Raw genomic sequence first — 15,508 nt, forward strand, 5'->3', positions numbered from 1 at the left:
TTTAAAACAATTTCATTTAACAAGCAATATTTCATGTTAAATGGCGCAAGGATGGGCGCCCATTCACTAATGAGCGCATTGAAAAGATTTACAACAAACACCATAAGGAGGACAAGCCACAACAACAAAGATAAATAAAATCGTTCAATATAGGACTGCAAATCCCTCAAGTTTTAACTCAGTCCCTGGATTCACAGAGTAGATACATTAATATTTTATTGCGGGAGTCAACATGCTGATTTTATTTGTCTGACGATGCTGCAGGATTGTACAGAGCGAGTCCATTTCCATGCTTTAGAACTCCCGCCCCACCCCCCGACATAGTTCCTGCTTGGAGCAAAACAAATTGATCGAAAGATTGCACATATTTTGCCCTCTGCTCCTTATTTCCCGAGCACTGCCAGTTGCAAGCAGGAAAGGATGAATATGTTAACATTTCCATTGTTGTATTTGGTATTGTCCCAGGATTGAACGTGAGGCATTGGACCAAGAGCTTTCACTCAAATATTTACAACAAACAGATGGGCTTTTGGAAAAAGCTGCTGGCAGTTTGTGGCACTTGGCTAGGTACAGTGCCAGGCAAACCTGCGGCCCATGGGCCACATATGCCCCAGAGTTCTCAATGCAGCCCATAAGACATTTTGTTGACTGTCGCCCCCTACGCAGAGTTGCCACATTCGACCAATGTGACTGGTATGAATCATACATTGCAGGAGGCCATTTGGCCCATTGAGTCTGCACCGACCACAATCCCACCCAGGCCCTACCTCCACAATCCCAAGTATTTACCTTAGCTAGTCTCCCTGATGCCAAGAGGCAACTTAGCATGGCCAATCCATCTGACTTGCATATCTTTGGACTCTGGGAGGAAACCAGATCACCCGGAGAAACCCACACAGCGAGAGCGTGCGAATACCACACAGACAGTGACCCAAGCTGGGAATGGAACCAGGGGGTTCCTGGCACTGTGAGGCGGCAGCGCTAACCTTTGAACCACTATGCCCTCATAAAGCAAGGGCATGTGAAGTGAGGTGCGTGCAGATTGCTCACAACATTGACTGTGAGAGCCGTGCGCTCCCTCTGTGTCCAATCAAGTGTAAATATTTCTGTTGTTTTGAAGTTGGTGACAGTTCTATTAATACATGAATGATTAAACATTTTCTATAACTTGTTATGGAATTGTTGGCGTGTATTCAGTTTTATTCAAGGATCATGGTTAGCGAACGAGCCAGAATTCTACCTTGCGGACACTGAGATGGAGGAGGGCCACACATGCGGTCCACTCACTAACTGAGATTACCCATCACTGCCTAAGTCAGTGTTGCATTGAATTCCAAATACTTGTCTGCTTAGCTCAATGGCAGCACTCTCATCAGAGAACATAAAAAACGTATTTTTGGGAGATACGAGTTAACCATCCACGTGGAAAAGTGAAAACAAAAACATTCACAATTTCAAGACATTCCAAAGAGTGTTTCATGGACAATGAAGCTGTCATTGAAATGCTGTAAAGTAGGGTAAGGCCACAGATGATATGCGTACACATGTGCCAATGTTGGATTCTGTTGGTGATGGACAATTGGAGAAGGTCTTTTGGAGGGAGGGCATTTTGTAAAATCCTTCCAGTGCAGAAAGAGGCCATTCAGCCCATCGAGTCTGCACCAACTCTCTGACAGAGTATCTTCCCCAGGTCTTATCCCTGTAACCTCGCAAACTTACCCCACTAATCTCCCTAACCTACAAATATTGGGGCACTAAGGGGGAATTTAGTATGGCCAATCCACCTAACTTATACATCTTTGGGAGGAAACCCACGCAGACATGGGGAGAATGTGCAAACTTTCACAGACAGACAGTCACCTGAAGCCAAGTTCAAACCCAGGTCCTTGGTATTGTGAGGCAGCTATATTAGCCACTCTGCCCCCGTGTTGTCAGAGAACATCCTTTGGCAGAGCACATAAAAACTTGGGAAGGTCAGCTGATCAGCTAACATGGACCTGTGAAATTAATCTTTCAAATCTGTCCCGCAGGCATGATCCTCTGATCAGGAGGTGGGATGAGTTCAGCAGAATCCACAGTCAAATGGAATGGACCAGGCCTGTTGAATGATCAAACTCAATGAGCCAAAATGGCACCCCTCAGTCTATGCTTTCCAATGTTACACAATGGGGAGAGGAAGTTAAGATGGGTGTTGATTTTCCATCAAAATAGTTCCAGGATCCACTATTACTTTCTGTGAGAATTGGTATTGGTGACAAGAATATACCATCTAGTTATTGTCACCACATCAGTTCACCATATCAGTTCACCATATTCTCTATCTCTTTCCTGTACTCTGTCTCATCATTGTTTGAGATCCGACCCGCTACGGTGGTGTTGTCAGCAAACTTGAAAATCGAATTGGAGGGGAATTTGGCCACACACTCATTAGGTTTATAAGGACGATAGTAAGGGGCTGAGGGTACAGCCTTGTGGAGAACCAGTGCTGAAGATGATGGTGGAGGAGATGTTGTTGCCTGTCCTCACTGATTGCAGTTTATGAAACTAATGCTGCACACCCTCCTTGCTTGTTGTTTGAAGGAAAGGTTCCTCCTTTCTCTGTATGTGGCAGGCTGGAGCCCAGAGGAAAATTCTTTGAGCAACTGAGCGAGCACCCAATGATAAGGATAACTGCTTTATCATCTTAACAGAAGGCCTCAGAGGCTTTGAAAGCTCCTGCAGACTACAGGAATATTAACCTTACCAAAGGACACTACATCATTTGGAATCTCTCTGTGGCTTGGTTCATGACCAGCCATTTACCTGTGGGACCGTTTACTCTGATACAAAGGAAAGAGAAATCTGACAAAGATATGCTACTATTTCATGGCAGCAGCCACTTGCAATATCAAAGGAGAAAGGAGCTGATGGATCACAAAGTTAGGGGAACATGAAAGGATTTACCTTTTAAAGTGCAGATTCCAACCTAAACAGCTTCAACAAGGATTACTCAGTCACAGTGAGTGAAATCTCACTACAGTCAACATGCTGTTGCCTCTTTGTAACTTATCACTGGCATCTTCATATCAATCAGTTTCCCAAACTCACCAAGAGGTGCATTAAGTCCTATTTGATAAAATCAAGGGCTGACAATAAGAATTCTTACTGAGCATTGCCTCCAATACTGTTTTGCCAATTAATAATATAACTTCACACAATGCTATTTCATTTGGAAGGTCTTTTCAATGTCCCCGCACATGTCTAACTGTGGACCCATACGGATGTTAACTTTGGGAGGGTTATGATCATTTTAAGGGAGGCAATGGCTTGGTGGTATTATCGCTATCCTATTAATCCAGAAACTCAGCTAATGTTCTGGGGGCCCGGGTTCGAATCCCGCCACGGCAGATGGTGGAATTTGAATTCAATTATTTTTAAAAATCTGGAATTAAGAATCTACTGATGACAATGAAACCATTGTCGATTGTCAGAACAACCCATCTGGCTCACTAATGACTTTTAGGGAAGGAAATCTGCTGTCCTGACCTGATCGGGCCTAATGTGATTCCAGACCCACTGCAATGTGGTTGACTCTCAATTGCCCTCTGAAATGGCCTAGCAAGACACTCAGTTCAAGGGCAACTAGGGATGGGCAATAAATGTTGGCCCAGCTAATGATGCACATGTCCCACAAATGCATTTAAAAAAATGATGTGGGATTGCTAGATACGTAACTCATTCTCCAATTCAAGGATGGAACAGTTTCCTGTATTTCACAACCAGTTGGAGTATTGAGGTATAACACAGATTGCAACAATTCCAATTCCTTCCATGTACTTTGCCCACACACTCAACGCAACATTCTGCTTCTGAGGGAAAGCACGCGCTTCTGATTAATTAGAACCTGGCCTCGCATGTAGAGCACCCAGGGTAGCATCCAGCTGAACAATGAAACTTTCACCATGCTGCTATGTACTGGAAATAACAGATACCGCTGCAAACCCCTGTTTCAGTGCAGTGCTAAGGGACTGCTACACTGTTGAAGGTGCTGTCTTTCAGGTGAGATGTCTCTCAGGCAGACATTTAAAAAATTGGTGACACTTTTTCAAGGAAGAGCTGGGAATTATCCACAGTGCCAATAAAAAAATATCTGGCATTCTGCGCTTTGTGGGAGCTTGCTGTGCACAAATTGAAAAAAACAATTTACCCAGCCCTTTCACGCAGTAAAACATCCCAAAATGTTTCGGAGGCAACATAATGCAAATGATGAGAGTGAGCCATTGAAGAGGATATTTGGCCTGTGACCAAAATCTTGGTCAGAAAGGTAGATTTGAAGGTGTATTGAAGACGGAAGTGGAGCAGAGAGATGGAGGCGTGTAGTGAAGGAATTCCAGAACTTAAAACCTAGGCAACTGAATACACATCTGTCAATGTTTGAACCATTAAAATCAGGGATTATCTGCCCAAATGAACAATTTCACATTGCCCACATTCTGCCTCATTTGCCAGATTTTTGCCCACATTGTGGCCTCCTGTCCTCTTCACAATTTTCTTTCCTACCTATCTTTGTGCCATCAGTAAATTTAGCAACTACACCTTCAGTCCCTTAATCCTAATCAGTTATGTACATTATAAAAAAAATTTGATGACTATCTTCTTTGTTTTGTTGACATTGAGGAATAGATTATTGTCGCTGCATCAGTTCACCAGATTCTCTATCTCATTCCTGTACTTGTCATTGTTTGAGATTTGCCCCACTATGGTGGTGCCGTCAGCAAACTTGAAAATCAAATTGGAGGGGAACTTGGCCACACAGTCATAAGAGTATAAAGAGTATAGTAGGGGGCTGAGAACACAACCTTGTGGGGCATGGTGGTGAGGATGATCACCGAGGGGGTGTTGTTGCCTATCCTTACTGATTGTGGATCTGATTCAGGATCCAGTCGCAGAGGGAGGAGCCTAGGCCCAGGCCACGGAGTTTGGAAATGAGTTTCTTGGGAATAATGGTGTTGAAGGCCGACCTGTCGTCAATAAATAGGAGCCTGACATAGGTGCCTTTGTTATCTAGGTGTTCCAGGGTTGAGTGCAGGGAGACGGCATCTGCTGTGGATCTGTTGTGGCAATAGGCAAACTGTAATGGATCCAGGTAGTCCGGGAAGCTGGAATTGATTTGTGCCATGTCGAGCCTTTTGAAGAGTGTCATAATGATGGAAGTCAGAGCCACCGGCCGATAGTTATTAAGGCACACTGCTTAGTTTTTCTTCAGTACTGGGTTGATGGTCATCTCCTTGAAGCAGATAGGGACCTCAGGTTGTTGTAAAGAGAGATTGAAGATGTCTGCGAATACCGCTGCCAGCTGATCCACGCAGGATTTCTGTGTCCGAGTACCCCATCCGGGCCAATCACTTTCCGTGGGTTGGCTTCCAAGAAAGCTGCTCTGACACCTGCAGTGGTGACTCCAGATCCAGGTTCATCCAGGGCTCCCAGGGTGGAGTATACGCTCTTGCTGACCTCTTGCTCAAAACCGCCATAGACTGCACTGAGTTCATCAGGGAGGGATGCGTTGAAGCCGGTGATTTTACATGCCTGTTACATCTTGCAGATCTTGCCATAGTCAGCGGGGGTCGGTGTGGCTAGCCTGGGACCCTAGCTTGGTCCTGTACTGTCTTTTGGCATCTTCGATGGATCTCCTTAGATCGTATCTGGCTTTCTTGCATTGATCAGTGTCACCTGACTTGAATGCCTCAGACCTGGACTTCAGCAAGCTGTGGATATCCCTGTTCATCCATGGTATCTGGTTGGGGAACATGTGGGGATTTGCCTCTGTGACACACAGTCTTCTACACACTAATGAAGTCAGTTACTGTAGTGGCGTACTCGTTCACGCTGGTCGCAGAGTTTTTAAAAATTGACCAGGCCACTGAGTCCAAATGAGAGGTGGCAGAGAGGTAGAGCAGAGTGGTGTCCAGGGCATGGAAACTGATGCTATGTTTTTGGATATGCCAAACTACGCTAAGTGGTGTGGCCAGAATTCCCATTATGCTGAAGATAGGGGGCAGGTTCCAGCCAAAGGGAAAGCCCTTGGTGGCATGCCAGTTGTCAATACATCAAAGATACAATCCCACTACATCAAGGTACAATGCCATAAATTCAATGTGATTTTGTTGCTTGCCAGTATTACACACAGTATTACTCCTGACTGTAGCTTTTGGGTTAACACAAACAGGTTTGACAATCCATGCGAGCATTATTTAATAATGTTTGCAGTTGCTTGCTCATTGAGCTTTTAAAGAAAGAAAATCACTAAAAGGTCTGATTATATTTCACTGTGGAAACAGATCTTGCTGCACAGTCTGGAGCTGATTTCCATCCTCCCATGCACCCCCCCAATCCCCCTTCAATTGATGGCCTCCTGTGGATACAGTCAATTCGCAGTTTGATTTACAAAATAGGCTCCCACAGTAATCTTTCAGGAAGGAAAAAACGAAAACGACACCAGTAAACCTTTATTGACACGACAGCGAGCTTTGGAAGTGTTTACGTTGTGCCCCTTGCACGTGTGAAATATCACGGTTCTAATGACAAACGCAAATCAGGCCTGTTCTCCAAGTGGCCTCAATCCAATTCCCATTAATTAAAAAGCACAATAGTTCACGGGTTCACAAATTAATGAACGTTGAGGCTGCAAATGATGGTGTGTTGAGTAAGGCCAAAAATAGTGAATGCAGTTGTACCAAATTCCATTGTCTGCTAATTTGGGATGTGCAAAGTGTGATGTTTATACCTCTCAAAGATACCATGAGGGATTCAATTTCTAAGTAAACATAAGCCTCACTCATGATCAAGTTCTGTAATCTTAGAGTACTTCAGACATTCAAAACTGCTGCTACGTCCTGCTTCTCACTCAGTGCATCATGTGGTCTGACTTCTCTGACGTGACCTCTCTCTCAACAAGGTGGCAACTTGTCCCTTCGTTAGATCCTCTCTCCTTTCCATTCTCTGGTTGCTATGTTGAGCAGCACTGATAAGATCTTAAGGCTTGTGTATCCGACATAAACATAGGCTTTAACCGTGTACATTTCCAAATATAGTCTTGCATGGACTTCTTCCGTGCAGGCTTGCTGCTTTTCTATTCACATGACCATTTCAGCAATCTGGCACACGATCTCAGTCTCCTTCTCTGTCTGAGCTGCTGATTCTGCTGTCAACTTCAATGTTTTTTACTTCTTCAGTTAACCTTATGGCCATCTGCATATGTATGTGATCTAGTCAAACTGGACTAAACTAGTTTTCTGTTGGGTACTTTGAACTCCATGTGCCGCATGAAGTTTCTTTCCCGTCCTGCAAAGTATCACACTGTGATCCTACCCTAGTCGTGAAATCGTACAGCGCAGGGGCAGCCATTTGACCTGATATACTTTGCAATGAGAGTCTGGTCAACAAGCATCAGCAGTCTAAAGCAAGCACACCATTAAGAAGCTGTACAGCCAGGGGTTAACTGTGATGTACAGCAAGTACTTACCTCAGTTAATTGCCAGCTAATTTGTTTTGTTTTAAAAATCAATTAGTTGGTTCAATAATCTCTAGTTACAGAAGCCTCTGAGAGTCTGCAGAGTGACGTGGGGTAAACTGACCCCTTGCAATCACAGCTGCTCTATAACAGTCCTCCCAGGACTGAGGCGACTGTTTGGCATCAACATTCTCGAAAGACTCCCTCATCCACAATGCCTTATCTCACTCCAGTACCTGCTCCTCCAAAATATAATTGCAACCATTAATATAATTATCAATTTTTAACAAATCATTATCTGGAAGAGATTATCTAGAATGTTGTCTCTATTTTAAAACCACCTTTCGCACCCCCCTCCCCTCCCCAGCCTTTAACTCTAAGCAACTGGCAGGAAGCTTAACTTATTAAAATCATGAATAAAGCTTTGCAATTCTGAGGAAATTATCAAAGCAAAGTTGGAATGTTTTTTCTTTACAAGTCTGGTTGAAGTCTTGAAGGGTTATCTCAAAGAATACAGAACAAAGTCCAGCACAGGATCAGGCCCTTCAACCCTCCAAGCCCATGCTGATCATGATGCCTGAACTAAATTTAAAGAAACCTTGTGCCCTAACTCGATCCATATCCCTCTGTTCCCTCCCTATACATGTATCCATCCAGGTGAATCTTAAATGTTGCTAATGTGCCTGCTTCCAGCACCTCCTCTGGTAGCGCGTTCCAGGCATTCACCACTCTCTGCATGAAAAACTTCCCCTGGACATCTCTCTTAAGCTTTCCCCCTCTCACCTTGAACCTTACCCTTTTGTAATTGATACTTCCATCTTTAGAAAAAGTCTCTGGCTTTTCACCCTGTCTATGCCTCTCATAATTTTGTAGACCTCTATCAGGTCTCCCCGCAGCCTCCTTCTATCCAATGGAAACAATCCTAGTTTATTCAATCTCTCCTCATAGTCAACACCCTTAAAATCAGGCAACATCCTTCTCTTCACTCTCTCCAAAGCTTCCACGTCCTTCTGGTATCGTAATGACCAGAACTGCACGCAATATTCCAAATGCGGCCTAGCCAAGGTTTTATTTAGCTGCAACATGATTTCCCATCTCTTGTACTCAGTACCTAGAGCTGCCACTGTGGGAAAATATTGGCCTCTTCATTGAGTCACCCTTTGGAAAATTAAAGTAAGGATATAAAACTGCAAAAATCCAAAAGGCCCACTTAGAAAAGCAAACTTGTTATATTAGTCAGGTTCTTGGAAAAGAGGCGCTGAGGCTAATTACATTCCACTACACTGCGGAATGCAGAAGCTGCTTTTATGTGTCATCAGTCAGGATTAAGACAAATTGGGAGCAGGAAGCTGAACTATCTTTTTCTCACAATTACCAAGATAAACATACAATACTTGACACACATCGATGATCAAGCCTGCCACATTCCAGACTGCAGTGACGTACTAGCTGAATTGGCACCAATTATTTACCCATATTTGCTGAGATGGCACCATTCATACATTCCTGCTCCTGGCTTGGCAAGGTGGCACAATGATTAGTACTGCTGCCTCACAGCGCCAGGAACCTGGATTCGATTCCCGGTTTTGGTCACTGTCTGTGGGGAGTCTGCATGTTCTCACCAATACTGCATGGGTATCCTCCGGGTGCTCTGGTTTCCTCCCACAGTTTGTAAGACATGCTGGTTAGGTGCATTGGCCATGCTAAGTTCTCCCTCAGTGTACCCAAACAGGTGCCAGAGTGTGGCAACTAGGGGATTTTCACAGTAACTTCATATAAGCCTACTTGTGACCCTAATAAATAAACTTTAAACTAGTGTGGTTCAGAGACCTGCATATCACCAGCTCTACTTAGAGGGTAAGAGACTACTTTAAGTTGGGGGTTCAATGGTTATCTACATTTCACAGACAGCAATGATTCTTGTTCTATTTCATCCATGGCACGGTGGCACAGTGGTTAGCACTGTTGCCTCACAGTGCCAGTGACCTGGGTTCAATTCCAGCCTAGGGTCACTGTCTGTGTGGAGTTTGGTAAGAAGTTTCACAACATCAGGTTAAAATCGAACAGGTTTATTTGGCACCAAGGGCTTTCAGAGCAGTGCTCCTTCATCACTCACCTGATGAAGGAGCAGCGCTCCAAAAGCTTGTGATATGAACCTGGTGTTGTGAGACTTCTTACTGTGCCCACCCCAGTCCAACGCCGGCATCTCCACATCGTGCGTGGAGTTTGCACATTCGCCCCTGTCTGCGTGGGTTTCCTCCCACAGTCCAAAGATGTGTGGGTTAGGTGCATTGGCCAGACTAAATTGCTCCTCAGTGTCAAGGGGGCCAGCAGGGTATTGGTGGGGGGGGAGCGTGGTATGGTTTACATGGATAGGGGTTGGTTGGGATTTTGTTGGTGCTAGCTCGACAGGCCGAATGGCCTGCTTCTGCACCATATGAATTCTATGATCCCCATTCAAAAACAGCAGACATCACTGAGTTCCATGTGACTACATCTGAACCAAGTTTATCAACCCATGCTGCCCTTATCAAATGATTAACAGGTTCACATTTAAAAAGCGCAGCATTAAATTTTGCTGAACTACTTTGCTTATTTACTTTGGACTCTGCCGTAGGTTTGGACTTACCAGTCAGGACCATATAGTCATAAATTTGGTCTGTTTTTTTTCCCTACAGATGCCACTACTAATGATGCTGCCACTTGCTGTCACAGTTACATCAAACAAAGAGCAATTTTTGAACACTTGAGCCTTTCAGGCAGTATTAGTAAAGCATTTAGTCTTATAGATGGGATGCTTTTATTGTGCTACAATCCAGGAACATGTAATGAACCCTCAGTTCTCTGTTCATCTTGTTCTATCTGAAAAGAACAAGTTGTCTGTCAAGCATTGAACCACAATAATTCAGCTGCTTCCTTGGGTCAAGCCTGACCTATTATCAATTCACCCAGTAACACTCGCAATGTCACGGTCAGTATGAATATGCAGTATTCAGGGCAGAACACATCCCTTTCACTCAAGGCTTTCTGACTCTCAAAGTGCTTTCACATTGAGTGTGGCGGAGTACTTCAGCAGCTGGTGCTGAATGTGCGGGACACGCACGGCCAGAGGCAACAGCAAAATAAGTAACGCTGCTATAATCATCCAGGCTGGTCTTCCTAACATCCCACTACACTCAGTGTAAAAGCTGAACATCCCACTACAGTCTAAAAGCATGATAACATCTCAGTCCATTACAGCATCAAAATCCATTCGACTATAAGAAAGAAACTCATTGTCAGTATCCCTCTTTATTAGAGATTAGACACCAAAAAGAGATGTGATTAACTCAGGTATGAAAGAAAATTATAAACTTTATTTATCAGTCACAAGTAGGCTTACATTAACACTATAATGAAGTTACTGCAGAAATCACCAAGTCGCCACATCCTGGTGCCTGTTCGGGTACACTGAGGGAGAATTTAGCATGGCCAATGCACCTAAGCAGCATGTCTTCCGGAGTGTGGGAGGAAACTGGAGCACCCGAAGGGAACCCATGCAGACACAGGGAGAACATGCAAACTCCACACAGACAGTGATCCAAACTGGGAATCAAATCTGGTTCCCTGGCACTGTGAGGCAGCAGTGTTAACCACTGCGCCACCACAAATTGCTCCTATGCTGGAATCTGAAACAAAAACAGAAGATGCTGGAAATTTCCAGCAGGTCTGACAGCATCTGTGGAGAGAGAATACAGCCAAAGTTTCAAGTCTGGATGACCCTTCATCAGAACTCAATTGGTCAGATTAATTCAAAGTCTCCTTTTGTTTATCTGCCTCTTGTTGAATGTTTAAAACTTTTATTTTTTTTAATGCAGCGAGGGCTTTTGCATCAATATGGAGCTGGCTGAGGGGAGACACTGAGCCCAATGTTGGTAGATAGTAGAATTGACATGAATGGAAACACATCATTAAGTTTCAATGATTCTTTAATTTCAAATGTTGGTGTCAGCTTGTAATAAGGTCCTCTGGTTTCAATGGGATGTCTGTACCGTTTGTGTTTGTAACGCAGTGAAATGATTTCAACGCAGCAACGCAGCGTGCAGTAATCGGCACACAGTCAGGATCTGCTGCTGGTTCTTCTCAGTTTCTTTACCAGGTTCCCAGGTAATCTGCTGGTTCATAATTTGGAGACTGAAACCTCAACTTAAAGTAAAAGTTTAGTTATTAGTGTCACGAGTGGGCTGACATTAACACTGCAATGAAGTTACTGTGAAAATCCCCTAGTTGCCACACTACGGCGCCTGTCCGAGTACACAGAGGGAAGTTAGCATGGCCTATATACCTAACCAGCACACCTTTCGGACTGTGGGAGGAAACCAGAGCACTCGGAGGAAACCCACGCAGACACGGGGAGAATGTGCAAACTCCACACAGACAGTGACCCAAGCCAGGAATTGAACCCGGGTCGCTGATGCTGTGAGGCAGCATTGCTAACCACCGTGCCGCCATTGTGAAAATTGGTGAAACTCCTGTGTCTGCTTTTCAAAGAATGTGTAAATAGATGTAAGACAAATGGGTAACACACTCGTGAAACCTATGCATCAAAGAGATTTTGTCCAAATGTGTTAACTATTTTCCTATAAGTACATTTGAAACATAAAAATGCACGAATGCATTATTTAACAAATTTCACATTACACAAAGTGCAACGCAGTTGATTTTTTTCATGGCAATACATTCACTACTTAAGTCACTTAACCTTTTTTCAAACCTTTTACCCCTTTTAAATTTTTGCTGGCTATATTGGTGGCACGGTGACACAATGGGCAGCATGTGGCACAGTGATGAGCACTGCTGCCTCACACAGCACCAGGGATCCGGGTTCAATTCTGGCCTTGGGTCACTGTCAGTGTGGAGTTCCGCATGGGTTTTGTCTGGGTGCTCTGCTTTCCTCCCACATGCCAAAGATGAGCAGGTTAGATGGATTGGCCATGCTAAGTTGCCCCTTATTGTCCCAAGATGTGTGGGTTAGGGGGATTAGCAAATGGCAAATGTGTACAGTTTTGGGGATCGGACAGTGCAAAGGGCCTGAGTAAGACACTCTGTCGTGCTAAATTGCCCCTTAGTGTCAGGGAGATTGGCAGGGTAAATGAGTGGGGCTATGGGGCCTGGGTAGGATTGTTGTCAGTGCCAGCTTGAAGGGCTGAGTGGTTTCTTTCCACACTGGAGGGATTATATGATTACCAGGCATACATGAACAAGTGCTTACGAATTCTTGTGTGTGTGCAATTTTAACGTGTTAATTTTAGGCAGGTTAACATTTCCATTAAAAAGCAGAGTGTCATTTATATACTTTGGAGTGTTGACGCAATGGCAGACCAGGTCCGATGGCTGAAAGATCTACCTTTGCTTTTATGCTCTATTCGCTAATTCTAACAGTAATTTTCAAGCTTCCCTTCCATCTTTAAAAAAATAACTTGCCTTCATGTCGCACCTTATCTCAATGAAATCTCTAAATACGCCACAGAGAATTAGTTCCTGTTTTTATTCTTTCATAGTAAGAAGTCTCATGATACCAGGTTAAAATCCAACGGGTTTATGTGGAATCATGAGCTCCTTCCTCAGGTGCGTCACTTTCACATTTTTTCATGAAATTAGTGCATCACTGGCAAGGCCAACATTTACCACCCATGCCCAATTGCCCTTTTTGTGTTGAGTCACCTTCTTGAACCACTGCAGCCTGCCATGGTGTACGTACACTCACAGTGCTCTCAAGGAGTTACAGGATTTCAACTCCGGGGTGATATTGTCAAAAACGCCTTGGTGAGTTGCCGCAGTGCACCTGAAAATGATACACGTTAGTGTCACAGTGCAACATTGGTGGACGGAGTCTATGCCAAAGGTGGTGGATTGGTTGCTGATCCAGGTGAGCCTTGGATGGTGTTTGGCTTTTTTGCTTGGTGTAGGAGCTGCTCTCAAAGAGCGTAGCTCTGTTGCTAAACAGGCAGCTATTAAACACTCAGAGACTACAACGAGATGTTTGTCCAGTCTATTTATGGCGAGGTTGCCTGACGATAGAATGTTATCGCGGAGTAAAAGATGGCAGTGCAGCAACCCCTCAATAACACCAACTTTTACCTTAGATTTTGTGTTCAGATGTCTGAGGGTACCAAGCACAAAACTTTCTGACACAAAAGGCACTAGAGAAGTGGGATTAAAAAAAAGGGACAAAATGTTCCAAATCAATTGCACTCACTCACATTTCCTATCAGCTGACATTCTCGATCCTGTTTAGCACAACATGCATGTTTTTTTTCAAATTCATTCATGGGACATGGGTGCCACCGGCCGGCCAGCATTTATTGCCCATCCCTTGTTGCCCAGGGCAGTGGTGAGTCAACCACATTGCTGTGAATGCTGTACCCTCCAGTTTCCCCTATCCTAGGGGAAAAGACCATGGGTGGGATTTTCCCATTCCACCCACCGCGGGAATTGTAGTGGGCGAGACGCAGATCATACAAAGTCCGTTGACCTTGAGCGGAATTTTCTGGTCTTGGGGCTAGTGCAGACGGAAAATCCAGCCCCTTGGCAATTCACCTTATCTGCATCCCTCACGATTTTGTAAACCTCTATTAAGTATCCTCTCATCCTCCTACGCTCCAGATAAAAAAAGTCCCAGGCGACCCAGCCTCTCCTTATAATCCAAACCTTCTAGTCCTGGAAACATCCTTGTAAAGCTTCGTTGCACCTTCTCCAGTTTAATAACATCCTTCCTACAGCAGTATACTTCCTATATTCAGTACTCCAAATGTGGCCTTACCAATGCCTTGTACAGTTGTAACATAACGTCCCAACTCCTGTACTCAATGCTCTGACTGATGCCTTCTTCACCACCCTGTCTACCTGTGACACCACTTTCAAGGAACAATGTACCAGCACTTTCAACCGGAAATGAAAGGCTGACAGTAACTGTTACACCCACGGAGTGTTATTACTAGAACATGATGAGCATGCGGTGACACAATGGTTAGAACATAAGAACATAAGAAATAGGAGCAGGAGTAGGCCATCTAGCCCTTCGAGCCTGCCCCGCCATTCAATAAGATCATGGCTGATCTGTTGTGGCTCAGTTCCACTTTCCCGCCCTCTCCCCATAACCCTTAATCCCCTCTCTTATCAAAAACCCATCAACCCGCTTCTTAAAAATATTTAGCGAGGCAGCCTCCACCACTTCAACGGGCAGAGAATTCCAGAGATTCACCACCCTTTGAGTGAAGAAGTTCCTCCTCAACTCCGTTCTAAACCGCCTCCCCTTTATCTTGAGGCTGTGCCCCCTAGTCCTACTGTCTTTTTTGAGCGGGAAGAGTCTCTCCACCTCTATCCTATCCATCCCATTCATCATCTTATACGTCTCAATGAGATCTCCCCTCATTCTTCTAAACTCTAACGCGCCAGGGACCCAGGTTGGATTCCTGTCTGTGTGGAGTCTGCATGTTCTCCCCGTGTCTGTGCTGGTTTCTTCCAGGTGCTCCGGTTTCCTCCCACAGTCTGAAAGACGTGCTGGATAGGTGCGTTGGCGATGCTAAATTCTTCCACAGTGTACCCAAACAGGTGCTGGAATGTGGCGACGTGGGGATTTTCATTGCAGTGTTAATGTAAGCCTACTTATGACACTAATAAAGCTTCAAAAAAAAACCTCTCTCAGCATTGTTAATAGATGGGAATATTCCACAGCAGCGCTTGTCAAATCGCGATTTTCCTGTCTGTTTGCGGGAACAAAGTGAAAATCTACAGATGGGTGGACACGCATTACCAGGAAAACTCCAGCCAATCTCACCAGAGGTTCCCAGATCAGCCACCCTCAGCATGTATCGATTCAGTTGCCTGCGAATGTGTCAAACAATCACGTGTCAATCACTCTCCTCCGGAATTTCTCGCAATTTTCGCTGATGTGCAATGAATCTGAACCTCTGTGGATTTTGGCAAGAGTTTTTGAATGGAACTGAAAAGCTCAAGTGGTAGTGTTCGCAGACCAGC

The 15,508-nt window shown here is 44.5% G+C and overlaps 1 protein-coding gene across 13 annotated transcripts in view; it reads right to left on the reverse strand.

The window, feature by feature from the left end:
- Nucleotides 1-15,508, reverse strand: part of celf2 (cugbp, Elav-like family member 2) — a 614,034-nt gene that overhangs the window by 553,373 nt on the left and 45,153 nt on the right. The window contains exon 1 of one of the 13 annotated variants that reach the window (XM_080207691.1): nucleotides 7,502-7,522. The exons of the other annotated variants lie outside the window; for them this stretch is intronic. The gene's annotated coding sequence lies outside the window, so the exon portion shown is untranslated. Of the gene's footprint in view, nucleotides 1-7,501; nucleotides 7,523-15,508 lie in introns of those variants that run through there. 13 annotated transcript variants of the gene reach the window in all.

The sequence above is a fragment of the Carcharhinus amblyrhynchos genome, chromosome 19, assembly GCF_965287045.1.
Source record: "Carcharhinus amblyrhynchos chromosome 19, sCarAmb.v2.hapA, whole genome shotgun sequence".
NCBI classification, from domain to species: domain Eukaryota; kingdom Metazoa; phylum Chordata; class Chondrichthyes; order Carcharhiniformes; family Carcharhinidae; genus Carcharhinus; species Carcharhinus amblyrhynchos.